This window comes from Amphiura filiformis, chromosome 12 (assembly GCF_039555335.1).
Source record: "Amphiura filiformis chromosome 12, Afil_fr2py, whole genome shotgun sequence".
Taxonomy (NCBI): Eukaryota; Metazoa; Echinodermata; class Ophiuroidea; order Amphilepidida; family Amphiuridae; genus Amphiura; species Amphiura filiformis.
The window spans coordinates 43,826,443-43,852,054 of NC_092639.1; the positions used below are offsets into that span (position 1 = coordinate 43,826,443).

At 36.2% G+C, this 25,612-nt stretch overlaps 1 protein-coding gene across 2 annotated transcripts in view; it reads right to left on the minus strand.

Annotated features, from left to right (window-relative positions):
* Window positions 1-25,612, minus strand: part of LOC140166260 (proline rich transmembrane protein 1B-like) — a 57,946-nt gene that overhangs the window by 27,504 nt on the left and 4,830 nt on the right. The window contains exon 1 of one of the 2 annotated variants that reach the window (XM_072189666.1): window positions 10,215-10,426. The exons of the other annotated variant lie outside the window; for it this stretch is intronic. The gene's annotated coding sequence lies outside the window, so the exon portion shown is untranslated. Of the gene's footprint in view, window positions 1-10,214; window positions 10,427-25,612 lie in introns of those variants that run through there. 2 annotated transcript variants of the gene reach the window in all.

Below are 25,612 nucleotides of genomic sequence, written 5' to 3' on the forward strand. Positions count from 1 at the left end.
TGGCGATATTGCATCAGTCCCCCACCCCGGTACTTCTTTTGATATTGCCTGCTGTAAGCTTATAAAGCATAATTGCGTGCTATCAAATGACAACCTATTGCATTCCATATTTTAGCAATTTCGGCAAGATGGTCTACTTAACTTACAGTAATGAATAACCTACCAATAGTAACTCATACCTTGCGTACATTGTGCGTTCGGCTTTTCACCCAAATTGTTCAAGTTGAAAATTGACTACTCTTGGGTTCAGTTTATATTGTCATTTGTGTCAGCAGCTGTACGTGCAAATCAAAGAGACCCGTTGTTCTTATTTCAAAGTGTCACCGTTCACTCGCGATCTTATATAATTGTCATGTTCTCTGCTTGGAGCTATAATAGTATAATGTTATCTGCCGGCGGGAAAGAATTGGGACGAGAAATGAGCCAAGAGGCCCAATGTTGACAGAAATAGATATGACGCAATCATTACACGGAGAGACCAAATTTGCAATTTCCGTTTGTTTGGTTAAATCATGACTGAATGCGGATACAAAATGTTATACCGACTACCTTATACTATACCTTATCAAGCTTCGCAATCGACGACGCAATTGCAGCTTAAAGTAAATTGAGCACGTGTTCATTTATACTCATGCAATGTATATGGGTGGTACTTGGTATTAGTATTAATGCTAATGATTTTGTGTTTTATGAAATAATAAAAGAAACCGATAAATCATTTCAAGGTAGAGTTTTGTTTTTTTATTCTACTCATTTCTAAATCAAGACCTTAACTTATAGCATGACGAGATTGAGAACAGCCTGAATATCCTACCCGTAAGCTGAGCTTCCACGTCATTTTATTCCACAAATGACTATGTCTTACGTACAACAGGTGCAGGTTATATCAACAAGCAATGACCAGCTACTTTTGAATACTTAGTAGGTTCCTTTCAAAAGAAATCTGAACAGTAGTAGAGGTTGAAAGCAAAACACGATAAGTTGAGAGAAAAATCGTTCGTTTGAGGAATATGGGGATAGTGGTTGAATAGAAGTGTGACGCAATAGGGAAAAGTAGAGTAAACTGGAGAAGAATGGAACATAAAACTTTGACAGCTAAACAAAATGCTGTAAACAACTCATTGCCGGAGAGAGAAAAGAGGATAAAATGAGCTTAAAGGAATGAGACTGCGTATTAAAGATGACGAAGATGTAAGAAAATAAAGAAGCAGAAGTTTTAAAAGAAAATGAAGTATGAAAATGGAGTTTCTGACACTTTATTTTATCCGTATAAAGGTTTCAAATAAATTATAAATAGGCATATCACCTCAAAAATAATCGCAGCAAAAACACGTTATTTAATGTTCCTACATTATTGAGCTTTATTAAAAGCATCAAAAATCAAAAAACAGAATTGAAATCGGTCAATGCATTGTGATGTAGTGTCAATTTAAAGATGGTCGTAGATGGAATGAAATCCTGCCACAAATGGCTGTAATGACAAAATTGGCACATTTCGAGATTTTGAAGGTTTATTTGGACGCTTGCTTGAAAAAGCAGCGTTAATTTAAATATCACATGTAAAATGCCTATCTTTCCTGACTTCGTTACAGAAAACAAAATTGAAAAATCTATCATTGAATAATTATAATAAATTAACCAAATATACTATTTTAGCAATTTCGGCCAATCTGCAGACAAATTAAATCTCAAAAAAATGACTAAGTTCAGCTAATTAATATGCAAAATTGATGCCAATAGAAAACCGTACATGATATAAAGGTGCGGTTTTTTTTGCACACATATGTATACAAAGTTCTTTCAATTGATAACAAAAATACACAAAAAGTAATTAATTATGTATTTACAGCTAATTATGTATTTATGATATTATTATGCAAATTAGGCATGAGTAATTTTGGGTTTTTTTCAATATTTAATGAACGTCTGTACATTCATCATACATTTTTTAAGTATGATTTTGTTATGAGGTTGAATAAATGAACTGCAGTTAATTATTTTAAAACAATACAAAAAAAATAAAAAGTTTGACATTATGACGGTGTCTGGAATATAATTTTCATTTTTACTGTAAACATGGTATGTGTCACCATTACTCAAAGCCAAGTCCGAAAAGTAAAAATAAAAATTCAGTTGCAATGAGACTTTAAATTAACATTTTGTCATCTGGATTAACATGGGAGGACAATCGGTAAAATGAACAGCTATTCTACTGTACCGCGTATACAAAAATAGTATGGCCTTGGACACACACATTGGCTTAGAGCTATTGTGGTTTGGAAAATAACTTCCTAAAAATATCATTGATTAATGTTTTGCTTCAACTACTTTTAGGCAAGTGCTTCATTTGTTGTCGACGGAAATAATTTACATGCTAAGAAAGATTAGTATTTCAGCTAAATGGTGGTAGGTCCCTTTACTTCAATAGGCCTATATTTACTGATTTATGAGCGATCTTCAAAAATCCATAAAAACAGGCAGTAAGCACTTAAACAAAACAATTTTTAATTTTTGAGGACCCGATGTTAGCCTCGGAAAGGCTTCACACACCATATATTAAAAATTTAAACAATTTGGATAAATGAAGCATATGAGGAAATTCGTTTATCGACATGGATGTAGCAGAATTCTTGTGCAGCCACTATGACATACCTACAATAAATATCAGAATTGTGCCAACTGTTTTGCATTATATTCAAACCAATCGCGTATAATCCTCTGTAAGAATAAATGTCTCTATTAATGCCTCGCCAGTAGTCATATATGTGACGTGTCATGTCAAATGGAGACACTTTTGGGCAGGTTATCAATTTTGCAGTTTTTACATATCTTAAATATAGAGATATTTTGCTCCACAACGGCGTTTTCCCCAATGAAATCGGACCTTCCTAAGCGAAGATATTGAGTTCGTAAGTTATGGTATTATAAAATTGGAAATTGAGATATCCCGCCTTTAAAAATATTATTGACAATGTTGAGAGTAGGAATTACCTTAACAAATGTCTTTAAAAAACAAGATGCCAGTTATATTCCGGTCAGAAACTATCAGATAATATTTTTAACATTAATAACATCACAAATTCGCAACAAACCCAAATTGTGAAAAAAAAATCACCCGGGGCAGATTTTTGGCTATTTCTCCATTTACGATCCTGCCCAAAAGTGTCTCCTTTTGACATGACACGTCACGTATTACTCCAACGTGTTCGTCCCAGTTCCCCAATAGATGGCAACGTATTTTGCACAACCGTAAGTAGTCTATCCATTCAGCAGCGTTTTGGTTCTGGTCGAGAAGGATAGAGCTTATGGGCCAACCAACTCACAAGCATCGTGTTTCTGGCTGGCTTCCTTTTGGGACTACTCAAACCGTGTTGAATTGCAGTACATATTCATGTTTGTTCCGTACCCTCACAGCAGTGTTACTGGTAAGTATTTAGGGCAAACCTTTACCCGGTTTGTGTGTGGCATACCCAGGAGAAAACCCTGAAACAGAATATTCACTCCATATCTTATAATGATATTTCCCACTCTGATATAAGTTGTCGCAATTATTGCTCATAACAATGTTTTGTGTATCTTTAGTATGCCAATTAATACCAATGAAAAATTCTATCATCTTGATGTCACTGCATGTAATATGCATGAAAATGCTTATGACTATTGTTGAAGTTAATATTGTTAATTAGTATGATATATTTTTGCCTGTACTAATATATTTTCACTTTAGCTTGTCCAAGAAAGGAAGATAGGAAGAATGAAAGAAAGAAAGATAGGAAGATAGGAAGAATGAATGAAAGAAAGAAAGAAAGAAAGAAAGAAAGAAAGAAAGAAAGAAAGAAAGAAAGAAAGAAAAAGAAAGAAAGAAAGAAAGAAAGAAAGAAAGAAAGAAAGAAAGAAAGAAAGAAAGAAAGAAAGAAAGAAAGAAAGAAAGAAAGAAAGAAAGAAAGAAAGAAAGATAGAAAGAAAGAAAGCTCTATTTTTAACTGTTTTCGCTTTAAAAGTCAAATGCACTAAAATATGCAATGTAAAATATGCAATGTGTATGCTTTTAACCTACCTATATAATTTGTGAAATGAAATCGTGTACTTCTTCTGATAATGTCATTCATTTAAACAATTTTAACAAACTGCTTCCATTTCTTGCTGTTGATTGCTGATAAAATTACCATCAGAAAGAATATAAAGTTTCGCTTTACTTTGTAGTTTCCTATTAGATGTAAAAAGAGCAAAACGCGATGCAATTTACGTCAAAATTAAGTATTAGTTTCTGCAACTTAGTAACATTATGTTCCATTGGGACTTCCTTTAAAATTGGTTCTGTGAATATGCTTCTATGAATATGTGTGTTTTTTTCTCTAATAATGTCATTCATTTTCCACACGACTCAGTAATTTTAAAAGAACCATGTTCCATCATTGGTGAATACGAAAATACCCGGAGGCCGGGCCCTGGGGCAAGCAACATTAGTAACAAAAGCATTTTTAAAAAGTTTGTTCAAGATGAAACACAATATTCTGATTAAAAATGCTATCATTATACAGTAAGCTGATATCCTTGAAATTAGTTCACAATAATGAAACTTTTTAGGTAATTCAATAGTTTGTGCACTGATCACGCGAATGTCTTCATCTCCACTAACCCTTCCCTGTCTCTCATTCCAACGCAATTTGTCGCTCCGTCTCCCTCCCTCTCCCATCTTTCTTTCTCTCTTCCTATATATTCTATTTCCGAATATCTTTAGTGTCTCGTCCTCTCTCTTTCACGAATCCATGTGATAATTTGATGCTTTTACGATGTTTACGGAATTTACTTCACTATTTCCATTCGCCATAACTTCTGCATTTTCTCTCTCTTCCCTTATCTCTACATCTCTCTCTCTCTCTCTCTCTCTCATTATTTCGCTTTCAGTATGTAAGAATCATAACAAAATAAATGTTATCCATTTCACGAATTCCTTATTGAATGCAGCAATAATTAAAAAAATAATAAAACTTGTTCATCTTTATTCAACTTTTTAATCACTTTTGATGGATAATTTATATATCGTGTCGCATAGCCTCGTTAATATAATTGATAATGGGTCTCCAGGGGTAGCATCCAACCTAGGGAAGCACGGATATTGATATTGGATGCACATAGTCAAGCCCAAAGACATGAAGTATAAAACAGTGACACAAATATGTTAAAGACTGTATCGGAAATACCACAATTGTTCATTTCATGACATCAAATGCTGTCTTTTGAGAATACAAAAGTATTTTGCAAAATAATAGATACAATTTTGCAAAATAGTACCTCAAGCTGTGATTAGACACTGAAGTTCACGTACCAGGGTTTTGAGTGGTTTTGTTGTTCAACTTTGTAAAGCGATATCGTTATTACAAACAAACTATGGATATTAATTTTTGGACTCATTAGAAAAAGATAACACGTGAAAATCACTTTGTACAAAAATGTGTAAAAAATGCACACGTCGTGTCGAATTTAACAACATCTGTCAAAGTTTTACACAAAGATATTGCTTCCATTTTTACCAAGCTGTATAAATTTAGAAGTGTTATATATGCAGGAATATGTAGGGAATATGCATGTGAGTTGTGATTAGTAGTGAAACCAAATGCATTAATATTTCACCTAAAAACCTACAATGTTCTACATTATAGAAAGTTTCACGTACTGCAGGATTACTTTTCGTATTTGATAACACTTGCTATTCATAAAATATTTCTACAATTTCTTACATTTTTCTATAGTAAGTACCATCATAGTAATACGAACTAACCGCTGTTGCAACCTCACAGATTAATTTCCTTTTTTATCTCCTTCAAAAGCCCAGGCAAATGAGTATGTAAGATGAGTAAATGTATACAAAATTATCAATCCAGGTCATCTGTGTGATATTCTTTCCACACTAAAATAAGCTGAAAACAACCACGAGATTATTTTAGGTCAACGACCAGGCTAAGCCTATTTCGCAAAATGAAGATATATATTTTTATATAGTTTATAAAAAAAAAAAAAAAGAACAACCACTCGACAAATGCTATGCTATAAGTGTGATGTTATCAATGAAACTCATTTCGCTGAGTTGATTTTAAAGAGTATAGTCAAACGAAATCAAATTATTTCATCCGTATTAGTATATACATTTCAGCAATGTATGTAATAAGTCTAATCATATCAGGAACTATGATTTCAACGTTCGGTGTATAGCTTCTAAAGCAAGAATAAAAGTGATTTGATCATCATATTTTAAATTGATAATTTTAATTTGTCACATATTAATAAAATAATGACATAAAGTCCGACTTCAGTAATTGATGCTAATAATATACACAAACTTGATCACAAGTTATTGGTACTCAACTATTGTTGATATCAAACATAAACATCCACCACAATGGCAATTTGTCTTTTTTAGATATTGGACATGCAGCGTGTCCTGAAAGTAAGCTTTACATTGATATTATATGTCCCGCTTGCTTGCTTTCAAGTAGTTAAAATCAGTGAAAGAGTTGGGATACGGTTTTGAGGGGTTCAATAGACCATGTCTCAAAATAACCGCCGATATTACAGCACATTTGTGGTGGATGGTCAAGAGTGGAACGCCTCGCAAAATACTTCATCATTGGATTCTTTTGGAATAGAATTATAGACGGACCAGGGTTTATAGACTTCCGATGTTTTCATAGTTAAAGCCTTTCTGGCATTGCACTGACAGGTGGTAGAATACAAACGGGTGGTTAAATACCCCCTTTTGTTTTGTTTCTTTGATTGTAGTGCTGCTTTAAACCGTGAATTTTGTCAGACACGATAAATGTCTGGTTTTCTTGCTATGATCGTGATATACATTCTGTACACATCCTTATATCACGAATTCAAATCCTAGAAGAAATCCCAAGAAATATAACTAATGCGCTCGTAATGTAATATTCTTCAGGCGGTGTACATATCGGTTAAGTAGGAAAATTTATTCCTTTTGGCCCACTTGTAACATCAATTTACGAGTAAAAATGGTAATTCCTTGTGTAAAGCAAATGTTCTGTAGTATACCACAATTTTCTGTTATTTGAATACAAATATTCCTTCCATTCTATATATTGTTCTTTCTGTGGCCTTTCTTTTTTCTTTTAAATATCCTCGTCTCTCGCGATCCCTCCCCTCCACTGATTAATTTATGTTTAATTATTCCATATTTATTTTTCTTCCATCTGATTTAATATTTGGAAGTATTTCTATAACATACCCTAAAAACTTCATAATTATTAATAATGGAATGAAATTGAGTTCACACTTAAGTTCGGCTGACTTCATCAGCACTAATTCATTTTTACCGGATACAAATCAAAGTTTTATACGGTTGATATTAAGTGATGTCTAAGATAGCGAGCTATTGTATTTATCCTCCGGCAGATTTTACGCTTCCACGTAGATTGACTGGCTGCCTTGCGGATGCATGGGAGTAGTGTGTTACCAGTTGGGGTGTGTTGTGCCAATCACACGATGACTGTTGCATGTATTAACATACAGATCATCGAAGTGTGTAGAAACAGTTTGTCAAACTTTGAACAAAATTAACACAGGTGAGATAACTTTTATTAACCTTTTCATTTAAGTATAAAAAGATATACCAAAACTTCCTTTGCACTACTTGTGGGCAAAATTAATGCTTAATTCTAATTTGCAAGTAGCTATTCAAATATCAGACTCGGAATGGTAAAATTGCACAAGTACATACTCAACTGACTGGAAGCACGGGCTGGTATTTATTAGTCCGTCAGTACTTGCACGACTTGGTAGTGCTGAAAAAAGACAAGGTTCAACACTCTGGGTTCACAATGCCCCAAACATTACTAAGTGTCAATTTAACCATCCCTGATTTAACTTAATAAGGGCGAAGCAATTGGTTGCATGCCTCAATAGGTTACCTGGAACTAGTGCTGAAAAAACAGTTTGGTACAACACTACCCCAAACATTTCTTATTGTTGTATAGGCTAAATTAACATACTTTCATACTTTAGCCACATTCCATATAAAAAGACGGCTATCGACTTATTGCTTTATCTCTACATTATCAATCAACATATTAGATGAACAGGCTACTTGAAAGAAGGTAATCTATTTCGTTTTGAGATATCATCAACTATTATATATCGCATTGCAACAGTTGTTTGCCCATGTTCATCAGTTAGTTTATAGCTTAATGATTGCTACTTCAAACTACTCCCGGCATGCACTGCGAAGTAAAGGTGTACAACATGGATATCAAAGAATGCATTTTCATGGGCTTTACCGTTCTTGAGATGGGTGTAAACATTCAAAACAATACCAGATTTTTCACACAATTTTAGATTTGTGGAATGAATCGCAAGTCTAATGAACATCCTAGTCCCGTGAGATGCTTGTTAATCAATTGCAAAGCAACATTACACTGCATTATGGGATTGACTTGTCGCATCCTCTATTAACGTCCGATATAGACATTGGCAAAACAAATACAAAGCAATTACGCCGCCAACAAGTTTGATGTATCATCAAGGGAAATCTTGGGAGTAATCCAACATCTGCTTTAAAATGACATTAAGAGGCAATAAGGGACGCACCATTAGATATCAAGGGGGATGGGTGGTTGGGGTCGTGACAATATTTTAGCACTTCGGTGAAGCGAATATACTATAATTGTAGAAATGGTGGTGAAATAAGTGAAATACATGTAATTGGACCAGAATGGACAGCAAATCAACAAAAAGGGTTGCTTACACTCCTAAATTTTGGTTGAAAATTACATTTTTACCCGACTTTCTTAGCTTAGCAGTGATTTGTTGTCTATAACATATAATTGTATAATGATTAAGTGGTGTAATAATTATGTGTATGCCGGGTAGGAAATTCTCAAAATGGACTGCCAAAAATCCGCCCGGGCCGTGCCAAAAACAATTGTTGCCCCTCCCCCTTACACATGAAAGATGTTGGGGAACCCAAATTTAAAACATTAAATTGTCTTATCATATAATGTGAGTGCAGCGAACAGGAAATTTTACATATTTGAACGTGTTCCAAACGTTTTCCTAAACCTTTTTAGGGCGTAATATAGAAACGGTGCCCAAAGCATCTGTGCACAAAAAAAATTTCCCTCCCCCTATAATTCACCACCCCAAGGGTTACACATGATTATTGCACCATCCCTTACTGGGATATGAAAAAGTTAATGTAGTAAATATGGTAATATTTTTCTTCACTCACAACTCACCTGGTGATTGCTTGCCACGTACACTAAAATGATTATCTTCACCTATCAATGTTTGAGTGCGAGGACAGGTTTGCAAAGGCACTAAATATATCTCGTATTTATTATGTCATTATGTCGAAATGACAATATCATATTGCCTGATATTCAATACACATACAAAAACATTAGGGCGATATAACAATTATAACAGAAGTAACAAAAATGAAAGCTATCAATTAGAAGGACGATTTTTTAAGATATGGCATAACTGGGTATTAACAGCAGAGACAAAAAATAATCATTTAGAAGCTGCTGACGAGGAAGCATCCAGAAAGCGATTAACCTCCCAGCTGAAGCTGGCCCTCGATCTAATGGCTGGAATTTGGGCAGGTAGAGAATTCCATAATTGGGCTGTAGATGGTAGAAATGATCTTTCATGGCTGACAAGGTTTGATCTTGGGACTTCCACTGCTAGGTCATGGGATCTCACCGACCGTCGCAACCTGGGGTCATGGACATGGATGTCTGGCATCAGCTGGCATAATACCTCAGGGGCCTCCTTGTAGAACATATGATGGAAGAATGTGGCTGCTCCAACTGCCCTGCGGTGGCTCAATGAGATGGAGTCAAGCTGAGCTAGTGAGGTGGGAGTTGCACCGATTCTTTAAAGGATATATTAAAAAATGTTTAGAACCACGTGGGCTTTGCTTTGATTTCAAGCCTGTAGCTTTTGCTGGCAGTTGAGGGAATATATTTTGTTTTTACTACTGTTTTTGCTTACTGGATTATTTGCAAATCCCTAATCACATAATTCTACAAACACCTTATCGTCCAAATTTTGAATATTCACAATTCACATTAATAATGACTTCAGTATATTATTGTCAGTTGGATTATGAAATATTAATATCGGTCATGTCGTCAATATTAACTTAGCTAGAAGGCGTATAAACAAACCTTAATAAGCATCAGTGTTCCACTTACCTAGTTTTAACGTTTGCCTTCAAGAAGAAGAAAAAAATCATTAAATCAGTGCATTACTGCTGCAGTCAATGTCATAGTTTTATTTATGATCCATAAACAAGTCCGAGGCTGATTAATATCAACATCAGACCAATGATAACACTACTTATCAATAGTGCGAATCGATATAAACATCACGAGTGAACCAGATGATAGCTTAATTTAACTGTAAAATGATTCTTCAGCTCATAGAAGTTTATTTTAAACGTATATGATCTGTAGGTTTATCCACGACTGGACGGGGTTTCAATTAAAGAGCTACTGGGTACACAATTTTGTCACATTCGTCCTGGAGAAAAATCTGTAAATATCCGTGAGTATAAGAAATCCGGGCTCCTGAATGCTTGACTGAACAATATTTTGGTAACTGTTTGCCACTACATTAGTTGTGACTATGCACATCAATGTACAGGTCCAGTAGCTTTGATCTTAGATAATTCTTCACATATTTTGAACAGTCGTCTTAATTAAAGAAGCACTGTATCAGTTCTAATCATGCTCATAGGAGCAAATGTCCATTTCTATTCCGGAATCCGGATATGGATATATTGACGGACTCATTCACATTGACGTGTCGTCTATTCGTCGTCTGCTATATAAGGTAATTCCCGTGTAAAGTCACTTATACGAGTGTAGATTCACCCTAGCATTTAACTGTGCGAGACTGAGTGACCGACTGACGCTACGATTCAATCTGTCTCGAGGGCGGTACTGGTTTCTTCTTTTCACACACGAATAAATTGTGGAGTGACAACAACTTCAAATGAAACACGAACCCGTTCGTAGAGGGAGTTGAAACGTGGGTGTTAAAAAGAACGGTCGGCAAACATAGAGAATAACTCAAAGAGAACAAGAAAATGAACTTATGATGTCGTGTTATTGAAAGGAATCACGAACTCGTCCTTAGTTTGCATCATTAAATAGCGCAATGGATTGACATTTACGTAATTAGCTTGTTTTTCTCAATGGACATCTACAAAATGTAAAAGTGTCAAAATATCGCTCCACATATTTCAAACATCAGATTTTTGCCCCTGTGTGAACCTCATTAAACATTGGTTAGTATACACTGCAGCGCACCTTTATGCTTGCTTAAGCAACAAACAATATGAGCTGTAACATTTGCTCATTCATATGTTTCAGAGTCCTGGACAGCTGGACCCCCCCCAGGAACCGGTTCTACACAGCAGTCCTGCAATTTGGAACAAAATGGATTTGTTTCAAACATTCAGGAAGCCCTTAATAATGCAGGCAGGACATTAATGCAACCAAATTCGACTTATGTCCTCGACCCAGTATGGCCCTTTGATCTCAGACACTTCCTCCACTGCAGTCTTCCTTGAGCCTGTTCAGCTTCTTGCAGTGGCATCCCTATGTGGTGTTATACTTTGTCTTGCAATCTTTTAGGAGGGCGTCATGGTGGTCTAGGGACATTGAAGTCGTTATGGTAAGCTTACGAGGGAGTCGGTGATTGGGCATCTGGAGAACATGGCCAAACCATTTCATCCGCGTCGATACACTTCTTCAAGTATTGTCTTCGTTATGCCCAACCTGCGCCTGATATCCTCATTCCTAATATCCTTTCCATTAACCGGACACCAATGATGAGAAATATCATCTCAAATGTGGCTCTGTGGCAATAGGGAGAATACGGTCTCTGAAGATCTTAAATTTGAGTGACCTTGAAATATCTTGGTTGACCAGTTGGTCAAATGGTTGATATTCTGGTATGTTGTGTGACATCCACCTCTATTGCGGGCACATTACTACACAGAAAGACGAAGTCTTCCACTTCCTGCAGGTTTTCGCCAATTTATTGGTGGAAATTTTGAGCTTTTCGAATACAATATCCATGGGGTTAAAACGTCAGCATAGTGGGTGTTATTTGTATGCATGTTGCCCATCTGGATTCCGCTGCCTAGGTTCTGGACATTTTTCATCACAAATCCGAGGTATGAATAGGCTTGGAGAGACGTGGCATCTAAGTCTCACACCAATTACCACTGTTACTTACCATTAACAATAACCGAGCATTTTGATTTGCTTGCAAATGCTTTCGATGAGGTCAACCAGAGTCTGCTCCGATGGGTCATTTACATTTCCACAGTGCTTCTCGACAGATGGTATCAAATGTCGCCTTGAATTCAACAAAATTCCAGTGCTTCGGTATACGCCTTTTCAATGATTTTTCGTACAACAACTACTGCAAAAACATAGAAACTTAACCTCTAAATGTGGAGAATTTCTCAAAAGCACACATTGTTTGGTCGACTTTGTCGAGTTTAACTACTTGGGTGTTTAATTCAAGCGACGTAAATCTAACACGTAAATCTAAATCTGCTCGTTTTGTTCAATTTCATCCGAATGCTACGTTCAAAACTAAGGCGTTGTAGTTGATGCGAGCATGAAGTACGTCCTGTAAATTAAACTAGAGAATTAAAATCGAAGGATCCGAAAATACAATGGACTTCAATTCCATTTCTCCAATTTAAAAGCAGATCAAACGCCTTGGGAAATTCCACCTGTCTGAAAACTACATAGCAATTATACCCTTCTTTCCCTCATCCGCTATAATCCTGAATAACACCTTTCTGCTATTCCTCCCCCGTATTCTTTTGTACTCATTTTATTCAAAAACCTAGACAGACGAATAAACATTTCACATTATCTTTAGCGAAACGGTAGGTGAATATCTTGGCCAAAATAAAGACACGACCAAAAAGTGATATTGTGAAAGCCTGGGGTGAAAGCAAAGCCGAAAAAAATTATGAGGGTGACATTTTATGTGAGAAAATAATCGTTTAACATTTATCGTGAAAATGCATTTTACAAACTTGTCGGTTTATGTAGTTTTTTGCTATTACAGTGTTGAAGTAGTAACGTGCCTCTTTAGTATATAGACAGACTCGTTCTTAATTCAAAGTTTTACCATTCACACGCGACCTTACATAATCGTCATGTTTTACGCTAGAAGCTATTATAGTGCAATATTATCGGCTGAGGGAAAATTGGGACGAGAAATGAGTCGAGAGGCCGCATAATGACAAAAATGGATGCGAGGCAATCATTAGCGGGGAGACAAAATGTACAATTTCCGTTCGTCGGGTAGATCATGACTGAATGCGGATACAAAATGGTATTATACTACCTTGTCGAGCATGACACGTGGCTTAATTGCAGCTTAAAGTAAATTAAGTTTCTGTGGAATCGTGTGACTAAGTTTTATTACTCGTGAAATGTTTATATGGTTGCTACCCAAAAGTAATTTGGTGCAGATTTTTTTTGTGAAATCACATGTCACAAGTAGAAAACGTTTAATCAATCATGTCCAATGTGCAGTGTTGTCCAGAAAATATTTCGTACTCATTTCTAAGTCAAGGCTTTTTAATTTGAAGTCAGTTCTATTAGACTGCATTCAAATGTATTATTGTTGATGCCAAGATCCATGTTGCTTCACTATGTTTAACTCACTTAAGGTTAGCCGAAAGGTTTTTCATGCGCTTGATTTCAGAGGGCGTAAGTTCATAACAGAAACAGCCATGCAGAAAATGAACAAGCGTACCGGGAGGTAAGCCTACTTTAATAATTATAATATAATATCGATCCACGGTCAAGACATGAAACTTGGCTCAGCTCGTGCCTGGAGCTCGTGATGCGGCGGGGGTGGGGGGATGGGGGGATGGGGGGGGGGGCAAGCCTTTTTCATGAGGATTTTATAAATTTTAAAATCGATTGGGGGCACTTCCTCTGGCCTCTATGCCCGCCCCATGAAGATACGCCACCGTCTACAAAATGTGTTGATATTAAATTTATAGAGCCTTGATATCTTTGATGAAATAAATAAATAACATCAACAACAACATCACAAAGCAATTAGTTGTAAATTGAATTTGGGAATATTCAACAAGACAGACTTAGCAGGCCTACAAATTTCTGAATTATATAAAGTGAAAAACAATCAATCACTGCAGTCAGCGAATCAATCAAATATACAAAAACTATAAAAGAAAGGCGCAAGAAAGAATAAAGAAATAGTGAATAAAAAGAAAGAAAGAAAGAAAGAAAGAAAGAAAGAAAGAAAGAAAGAAAGAAAGAAAGAAAGAAAGAAAGAAAGAAAGAAAGAAAGAAAGAAAGAAAGAAAGAAAGAAAAAAAGAAATGAAAAAAGAAAAGGAGAAAGAAAAGAGGGAAGAACAGAAGTAAAAATGAGAAAAGAGGAAAAAAAATCGAAATTTCAGCCACACGGGGACTCGAACCCACAAAAATTAATCATTATAGATTCAAAGTCCAACGCTCTATCCGCTCGGCCACACATCAACTTACGCAATTGATTGTCCTCGAAGGGGATATATAATTATAATTTGACGAAACGACGTGATTACAATTGCGTCCGCATAATGGCTCTTAGAATAAACACGCATGTCGGCGCTGAAATTTTGGACGAACCCGATGGTAAAAACCTCGTTTTTTGCAAAACTAGCTTCAATTTGGAGTGAAAATCAAATGGAATAGCAATTGGCAGAATGTTGAGAAATAATGTAGGTATTCAGATGTCTAAATTAACGTCCCGTAATCAAGATATCGATAATTTCACAAACCAGCTTTTTCTCAAGCAAATTCTCCAAAATTTTCCCCAAAAACGGGCTTTTAAAATTTAATCGGTACTGTATTTGGTTCTTCCCCATGGCAACATTATTTCTTTGATCGATTTGTAGTACAATACGAAAAAGAAGAAAACAATCACTCGGCGTGGATTTATACAGGGCGCACATTTGAAAAAAACGTCATGGAACGTGTTTTTGATCTTGTGAACATGGTGCGTAAAAATGCTTTAAACGAAGGATTTTCAAACTTATTCTAAAAATTTGTATATAACACACACAAAAATGTTAAGCTATATCCAATGCACCAACATTTCACTCGCTGCGATATTTGATTACTGAGAAAACTCTGTTTTAGAGAACAACTTTATACGTCTTTTATACGTTTTTTATACGTTTCTTCGTGTAACCTTCATTAAGGGAAACAGGGAAATTAAGGTGTTGTTAATTAACCCTTACGCCCTCGCTACCTTTTGGCGAGGGGGAGGAAAGAAGGAGGAAGGAAAGAAAGAAGAAGAAGAAGAGAAAACTTTTTTTCTCGGGTGCGGTTTCGAACCCCCGACCCCGCGGGTGCACACTGGCCTACCTTGCCACGGGGGAGTAGCTTACCCGGCCAAGCTTTACGTGCCCATATGAGTGTTCGCGTGATGACACAATAGCATCACCTGGGATACCTGCTTGTGCCTACGCTTTCTGAATTGAGGTTTTTTGGTGTTTGGTACGGTTAAGGGAAACAGGGAAATTAAGGTGTTGTTAATTAATTAAGGGAAACAGGGAAATTAAGGTGTTGTTGATTAATGTGTAAAAGAACATGGTACAACTAAAATAATATCAGCAAAAACTAAATTTCTATCGCCTTCTTACCACATCATCTGCACAGAGTAGAATACATACATCTTTATATTGGTAATGTTGAAGTTCATTAGTCGCAGTAACCTTGGAGTCATTTTTTACCATTAAATATCCATATCTGAACATTATAGGGTCCACAAGTTATAAGTTCCCCCCTAAATACTTTTTAGAATAAATCGAAACATATTTGAAGAAATGCAAACCTGTAAAAAGGTATGGGTGGGTAAGTTTATTTGTTTTACACATACGGACCAAATTATAGCGTCACACGTCATTGCGTTCAGTCACAATGGTTCATTGTGTAAACAAAAGAAACCGTTTTAAACAGTACTAAAAGTTGCATCTGAGTCCATAGGATTCAACTCTCAAACAATACAGTCAGTCAGGTCTATTCATGCTATGCACTCAGGTGCAACTTTTTAAACGGCCTCTTTTCTTACACAATTAACCATTGTGATTGGACGCAATGATGTGTGACGCAACAAATTGGTCCACATGTGTAAAACAAATAGCGCTATACATACCTTTTTACATTTTGACATTTCGTCAAATATTTTTTGACTTACTTTAAAAAGCATTAGGGGGAACTTATAAGTTGTGGACCCTATATAATCTGACATTGTAGATTCCATCGTATCATTGGCTATGATACTTAGGGACCGTTCACAAACACTTGTTAGGGAAGCCTGATGCAAAAAGGGGGCCCTGAAAATTTTTGACCCTCCTAAGGGGGGGGCCCTGAAAAAATGACCACAAATTTTCCTGGAAAAATTGAGTTTATATGCTTTTCTATGGGGTTGACCCATAATTTTCATGTCAAAAAGGGGGGCCCTGAAATTTTTGAGGTCTGTAAAGGGGGGCCCGAAAAATTTTGCGCGATGAAATTTTTTTGCATCAGCCCCCTCCCCTTACAAGTGTTTGTGAACGGTCCCTTTCAAATATGCTGCACGAACTCTCATTCTTTCTAAACTGGAGTATTTTAATGCCCTCATTATAGATGCGAGCCTTGACGAAGATCGCGTCCTGACTCTGTTTCTACTCGTTCATCACGCTGTGGCGGTTTGGAAATTCCGTAAGTATAAAAAGTTTGAAAACCCAGCTCAAATCTCCATTTTATCTACAGCAACTTTATTGATATTGCTTCATAACACTTTATAGTATATGTTGATGCATATTATGAATAATCCAGTTGTAAAAACAGAAGGTGAATTATGAATAAAATACTGGAATAACTTCTGCAAAGTTTCATCTAATCTCATTGGACTTCATCTGGCAACTGCAAAGATGCTCCTGTATTGATCGTAATCGGAGACTGGTCACGTGTCACTTTTTTTATATACATTTTTATATTCTTGACTCTTGCTGTTTTGTGTTTTGCTTACTGGTGCTTTGCAATACTGAAGCCTAACCATAAGCTAAGGTGACACGTCAGATAAATGTGTTTCATTATCTTCATTTAATAATAGACGTACAGCAGGTTCAGGTTGTATTAGTAGGCATTGGCCAGGGAGTTTTGAATACAAGTATGTCCCTTTCAAATGCATACATAACAGTAGCAGAATTGCAAGAAATTAAAAGACGAGATCAGAAGGTGAGCGATAAAAAAGTTATAGGTACAGGTAAGAGAAATGCATATGTAAGAGAGGATTAAAGAGAAGAAGAGGCATGCGAGGCCCGGTGTGACAACCATGTTTCAGTAGAAGGAAAACAGTTTGTACGGATGAAAATATTAAGGGATCTAAAATGAGCGTTTATTGCGTTTCGACAGTATTTTTTGTGGGACATGAGAGCACCTCAGACCTATCGAATTGCATTCTGAATACGAAGCATGTCTTTCTGATATCAAATAATTTTCATTTTTTGAAAATCACAATATAATACAAATTTTATGACAAATTATAAAAATTTGATATTTTCAAATTTTGATATGTAACAGTCCTCGAAGTAAATTATATAAATCTAATGATATATTCTTAAAGTGTATGTAGCACGGAGGAAAAGCCGACGGTCAATTGAAAATTTTGACCTTTCATATTGAAGATATGGATTTTTTCCCCAAAACGACCTAATTTTTTTTGTGTTTTGGGAAAAAAATCCATATCTTCAATACGAAAGGTCAAAATTTTCAATTGATCGTCGGCTTTTCATCCCACCTACATACACTTTAAGTATAAATCATCAGATTTATAAAGTTTACTTCAATTACTGTTAAATATCAAAAATATCAATTTTTAATGATTTGCCATAAAATGTGTATTAAATTGCAAATTTCAAAAGTCAAAATTATTTGATATCAGAATGACATTCTTCGTATTCAGAATGCAATTCGATATGTCTGATGTGCTCTAATGTCCCAAAATAAATACTGTCCAAACGTTCATACCCCAGCCCTTAAGAGCATGTTTCGATATCGAAAAGGAGAGACAAGGAGCTTAGTGAGATGAGACAGAGTGGCAAAGATGGATGGGAATGAAAAGGTAAATGCTGTGGAAACAAGAGCTTTGAAATTATTTTACAACTCGAACCAAGATATTTCTAGACTTTCCCTCATTTCAAATATATAGTTTTGGTTTCTCTTTTGTTCAGAAACCAAAAATCAAGGGATTAAAAAGTAGAGCTGATCTGGTCTGCAATCATAACACTATTATGCTGGGAGGACACAGTATAGGGTATATAACCAGAAGTATACAATAGCCTATTGTGCTAACATAATTATTATCATGATTGATATCGGAAATCTATCCCGCGGACGACAGTTGATGCTCTCTGTCGACGGTAGGTGGCATATTACACTCACGAGTTCTAGGCCTAGAAATCATATACATGCGCGTATATTGAAGGATGGGGTGGGGTGGGGATTTGTTTGTTTGTATGAAACATAAACGATGCATGGAGATGATTTGATTATGAATTAGTTTATTATCCCCGGAAGCACAACCCATGCCTCTTTAAGAGAGGACTCCCTCCCTATATAACCACATCTTCCCTAAATTACCCCTTTCCCCCTCCTCCTCCCCTACATTCGATATCTTCATCTCGAGCTCTCCTCCCCCTTCCCTTTCACTTCCAATGCTCTCTCTCATATGTTTCTCTCTCTCCCGGCCCATATCCCCTTGCCCTCCAACCCACCCCCCCCCACACACACACACCCACACATCACACAATCTCTTCTCCCCTCTATCTTCTACTTTTTGCAGTAAAAATTGCTTCAGTAAAAGTCATTAGGTTATTAGAGGTCATATAATGGCCTTCCATCGATTCTGGTACATGGGATTAAGGACATGAATCGATTTTGTTTATAGCACCTATACAATTACAATAGTGGCCCCTTTTGTAATGTCGAATGCAAATATTTCGATGGTCTATATATTTTCACAGTTAAATCAGCTTAGGCTATTTCGTAGTCTCAAGTCAATGCTTTCAAACTAAATCAATGCTTTCAAATGTAGACTGCTTTGTTCGACTTCTCTGCTCGTGAATATTGCACTGCGAAATTTAAACATTTCTTTTGTATACTTAGATCAGGTAACTCGAAAATCCTGTAATTTTATTTGTCACACCACTTATAAGAAACTGAAACCAAAACCGAAACTACCTGTCACAAATGTTTAGTTTTAAACAAAGGTAGAAACAATGAGTTCGATATCTTGTGATTCAAGTGGTTAGGCAGGACAATAGAAAACCACGTGACCAAAACCAAAACCAAAACTAAAACTCAATATTTGAAATGAGGCAAAGTCAAACCAAGATATTTCAAGGTCACTCAAAGTGAGGATCTGCCGAGCTCTCATTCTGCCACATTATTGCCATTGCGTAAATCATACCAAGCATGTAATGCTCGAAGTAAATTTGAGATGATATGTCTATCATTGGTGTCCGGCTAATGAACAAGATAAGGAATGAGGAGATCAGGCGCAGGTTGGGCATAACAATGACAATACTTGAAGAAGTGTCCCTACGCGGATGAAATGGTTTGGCCATGTTCTCCAGATGCCCAATCACCGTCTCGAACTAAATTTCGCAAGTTATATCTCGCCAGTAATAGTACATTTCCCCCCAACATGTTCTTGTCATTGCCTCAATTTGATGTCACCGTCTCGGGGTCACCCTTTCAGAACAACGCTATCCATTCAGTAGCACATTTGTACTGGTTGAGAAGGATACACCTAATGGGCCAACCAACTCACAAGTATCGTGTTTCTAGGCTGGCTTCCTATGGGACTACTCAAAATCATTTTGAATTGCAGTACATATTCTTGTTTGTTCCGTGTCCTCACAGCAGTGTTTGCTGATATGTATTTAGGGCACACGTTTACCCTGTGTGTGTAAAAAACGCCTTACAGAATAAAATACTCTAGAGAATACGCCTGAAACAGAATATCTACTGCTGGCGGAAGGTATGAATTGTGTAACGTAAAACACAACGTGTTCAAATACAGCTGCTCTTAAACTGTTTATTTGTAACTTAAATTAGATTATGGTGTACATTTAATTTATAATGAGATTTCGATAGCAAAATCTGGTATTTTTTGCATAAATAAAAAAAACTTACATTCTATAAAATGAAATATTCAATATGAATCAGTTTAGTGTTTGAGATGGCAAAAGTAAGAAGAATTCTGGTGAGGTATTTAAAGTGACTTATCTGCCATACTTAGCCCTATCAAATCTCTATAGTCAGAGAGGAAGTGAGATCGTGAAGTGTCTCTTCCAAATGCATAATTGGAACCACTTGAATTTAACAGAAATTATAGTGTATAATTAGACATGTGGAGCCCTAACGCTAAAATTGATTATAAATGCCATTGACTTGGTATAGTACAATATGTAATTTTGAGGAAGAGCTATGATTGTTGAAATATAGATTTGCACGTACCTGGATACTCAACAAATATACACATGGTTCAACATGACGAAACATCCTTTTACAATGGGATATTTTTATACCATTTTGTTATGGATTTTTTTTTTTATTTAGCCACTATTAAAATGATGAAAATCTATGCAATCGCGTAAACTTCTACTAACTATTAACAGACTTAATCATTGCAGGTTCTCTGTTGTGAAATGTTGATATGCTTTCAAGTTAACTTTGAATTATTATATTTTCTTCATCAATAAAATCATTGCAGATTCGTTTTATTTTGTAACAAACAGTAAAACTACCGTAAACGTTCGCCTAATGGCGCTTTTGGATTCTTAGAAATGTGAGAGCGCCATCCTTGTAAAATCTCAACAGCATTAAGGATACGTGTATGTTAAATTGAGCAACCTGGACATAATGCCTCAGAAAAAAATATCGTGACATGACCCAATACTTAAGGTCACTAGGTTCGTTGCTAGAGCAGCAAATGTTTTGGGGTTTCTTCAGGTATTCTTTCTCAAAGTGTCATTGGACTTAATTTGTAAATCGATTCATACGTTATACCTAACTCATTTTGGTAAATCTTTTTATAACATTGTAATTTCTTCATAATTTTTTTTTTTTCTTCAGTTCAAAATTACACACTTCTATTGTCTGACCCGTTAGCTCAGTCGGTAGAGGGTGCGCCTTGAATGGTGAAAGGTACTTGTTCGAATCTTCATTTCGGCCCCCACTTTTATGTGAAGAAGGGGCAAGAAATGTTTTTGGATTTTGTCCCCATTTTACGAAAGAATATTGTGAATTTTTTTTTTAATTTAATTTTAATTTTCTTTTTATTTTTAGATAAATAGGTACTGCGAACAAACGGCAACAAAACCCGCTGACAAAATTTGCTCCACCTGCTACCTATCAATGCATGATATATTCCACTACATTTAACAGTTAAATGACATTTGAAAAATAGAACGGCCTCAATGTTTCAAATTGTGTAACTACATTACTTTATTCATTTATGCATTATAAATGATCAGCTATTTTTTCTTTTCTTAAAAGGATCGAACCCAAGTAGATCAGATCATTTAACTATCAGACCACGAAGTAGTTACGTAACTCCGTGATGGTATCGGAACCAAGCACTGTTTATATGGCGATCATTACGATCACGCTATTTTGGTATGCCTTTTTGTGTACTGATTGTTTCGATCGTGGTTCATTACTTAAGCGCGTGATCCCGTTGACATAGTAACATTACGTAACTTCGATACCGGGCTTCGATACTGAATAGTTGTTGAGTGCACATAATATGGAAAGCCATTGGGGTAGGCCTATTTGTGTGCCTTCCAAAGCGCCTTATAACATGTTCTCATTGTGTTGTGGAATCCTAGTCAGTATTCAATGATAGCTATAGAGGCCTTGGGTTTATCGATTGGCTCCAAACGAAAGATTTGAACCGGTTTCTTCTCCGTAATCATGGCGCAGTGCAGTCCATTCAATCAAATGTTGTCATCAACCTATTTGATCGTAGTGCATTTTGTTATGTGTGTGAGACGAACTGTCGCGGTAGATGCAATCATGCTTTTATTGAATGTATTTGAGTAGTCCTCCACTAGATTTACGGGATGATACGTCATAGAGCGTGTTTATAGTGGTGTACGGTATTTATACGGTATCCTTATACGCATATGGGATTAGGATGGAATGTGACTTATCCGTTATCTCGGCTGTTTATAGTGGCAACCAATAGCGCTATTCTGAATCCGAGGTGGTTGAACTCAGCGCGTTCGAGGTCACCGCAATGCAATATTGCACAAATATGGTGCCAATTTCAAACAGTTTGCCGTCGAAACGATACCGGCCTATTTTTTAACATTTTTGCTACAGCACCGTACCATATTTGTAGGTGATGTGTTATTACAGTGACAAATTTGAGCTCGGCGAGTTATATAACCCTGCTCCACTTCCTTGAATAACGGTATCGTTAATCCCTGTCTGTTTATAGTGGCCGTATACGGAATAAATATACTGCAATATCCATCGATATCGAAGGATATCAGTTCCGTATAATATGTGCGGCAAATAGCGCTATTGGTCTGTTTATAGTGGCGACCAATACCGTATAAGATGTACTTATACGCTAAATACCGGATAATCTGGCTCACTATAAACACGCTCATATGCACAGCCTCTATTCAGTTGGTCGTTGTATGATTTTGTTCGTTCACTCATTCAAATTTTATTTATATCATTTGAAGACTATAGGTCATTTATGATACATCCTCCGTGGAACAGTTTCAAACAAATATAGCTAGGGATTATTGGGGCAGAGGTTATCTTTTGAATCCTCTTAGAGGGCTATCATTTTTTTCGGAAGGGGGGGGGTTCCCAAATTTACAAAAAGTCTGCGTCAATAAAATTGCGCACCCCCTATTTCAGCAACAAAAATTTTATGATCCCAAACCCCAAAATGGCATTGAAATCAGTCTTTTTGAATAAAATAACACACTTTCTATGGTCATCGTGTGACTCCCTACATTTTGGTCATAAAACATTTTATGACCCCCTGCTATTATTCTTTCCAAAACTTTATGACCCCCGTATATTTGGGACCCCCCCTTTCGAATAAAATGATATACCTCTTATGACCACTGATGCATAGGCAAGGACACTCGCGCGAATTGAAAGACTTGTCGCACCAGAGAAGATGAGAAAAGAGGAGATCGCTCGAACATATAATCCGATTACCCACAGTTAACCTCTATTCACTTTTCTTTGTTTGGGGTACTTAAAACACCACTTGAAACTTCCTTTGTGGTAATCTGTTCATCCGCCACACGCTCGTCTGATTTGGTAGTTCTCTCCAGTGGAGAAAATATTCCACACACGGAAGTACATCGTTAAAGTCCCAATTTTGCAGTCAAATCATGCTTTTTTTGTTTTAAAAAAATAATACTAACCAGGGTGACCATGATTTTTAAACGAGTGAAGAAGCATTATATATATTGCAACTCCCATTAAAAAATCAAAAAATTGTTAAGTTATGGAAAGTCAAGCATAATTAATTTTCCAGTCAAATTAATGTAAGGTCAAAGGAAAAGAAATTTAAATGATAACTATTTGAATATTTGCGGCAGTTTACGGAAACATAAAACCAGTGTGATCAGTAATTCAAACTCGTGTCAGTTTCTCATTATACTCCCGTTTTGTGTCCAAACGTGTCCAAAAATGCTATTTGGATCCAAAATGCGGGTCTTTTTCACAGGGATCTCGGGTCAAACTTAGCAGCCAGTCATGCCAAACAATACAGAAATTATATTTCGCGGTCAACTGACGTAACAAATTGATATCCGGGCATGCGTCGTTTAGAGCTAGACAGTCGTGACTCGCAAAGCCACTTATCGTATTAGTTGATCAATCGGATTAGATCATTGTTTCCATCAATAGGCGGATGCACACATTATTTATTTGATGTGGGCAGCGAGCGACCTCCTCTTTTATCATCTTCTCTGGTCGCACGAGACAGTTCGTCTCACACACATAACAAATGCCTATACAATCAAATAGGTTAATTACAACATTTGATTGAATGGACTGAGTTACTCTAAAATAAAACGAAAAAACAAAGAATCATGAAAAAAGACACATACAAGATAAAATAATAGAATTATATAATTTACAATGTTGAAGATAAAAACAAGAAAATAGAGAATAACATTTCCTCAAATCAGAAAAAAAAACATTGACAGACATCATAATCTATCAGAAATTACTGCATGAGATTCGAACCGTCAAACTTCTCCACAAGTTCTCTTTATCATCGCACTATAGTCTAATGCTCTGCTCACTGGGCCACAACGTATCAGGTGAATAATTACCGCATTATCATGAACAAGTTTGTTCGATCTTGTTCATAATTGTATGTGTCGATAGGTTTCATCCTTTAACTACACGTACCCTTAATGATCAGTGATAATAGTCGGCTTTTACAGGGATGGCGCTCTCTCATTTCCAAGAACTCCATACCGCCATTAGGCGAACGTTTACGGTATATGTACTTTCATTTCCTGTTGCTGATAACGTTGCCAACTTGTCATCAGAAATACTTTGAAGTGCTGCTTTACTTTGTAGGAAGTGATGCAATTTACGGCAAAATTAAGTAATAATTTTGACAAAATTTAGTATTAGTTTTTACAACTTGCTCACATTGTGCTCAATTTAAACTTCCTTTTAACAGAAAAAACGGCTTCCATCAGAACAATGTTCTTCAGTTAATTAAGAACCATATTCTATCAATGACGAAAATTAAAAACGCCTTTGGCCTGGTTGCTATAGAAATCCTGAAACAAAATTGGAAACAAATTTACTAACATTGGTAAAACAATTTACGTTTCAAAATTAAATATTCTCAATAAAGCGTTAGTGTAAGACTATCCTTGATGATATTACATAACTATCTCACCAACTCTTCCCATCTCTCTCTCTCCCTCCCTCCCTCCCTCGCTCGCTCTCTTTCTTTTTCTCCTTCCTCTTTCTCTCTCACGCTCTTTCTCTTACTGACTCTCTCTCTCTCTCCCTCTCTAACTCTCTCTCTCTCTCTCTCTCTCTCTCTCTCTCTCTCTCCCTCTCTCTCTAATCTCTCTCTCTTATATCTCTGTACCTTTTTAGTGTCTATCTCTACTTTTTTTTCCTGATTACTTCTTAATATTCGTGTGAAGGTTTAGTAATTTACCATAGTATTTTATCAGTTTCATTCCTCCTCCCTTCTGCACTTTTATCTCTCCCCTCTCATATTATACAATATCTTTCCTTTCAGTTTCCGCTTAATAGATATCTATAATGTAACAACCGTGACGATGTTGTTAAAGAACACACCCAATATCTCGGTAATGGAAAGATTCATGTTGCAATTGTAAAAAAGTGTAATCTTACACTTTTTCATCTTTCCTCAGCATTTAATCAACCTTCGTACTATGTTTGTATGCAGTTACAGTTACATTTTATCACAGCACAATTAATATAAGCTACATACTAGGAGTTTATTCCGATG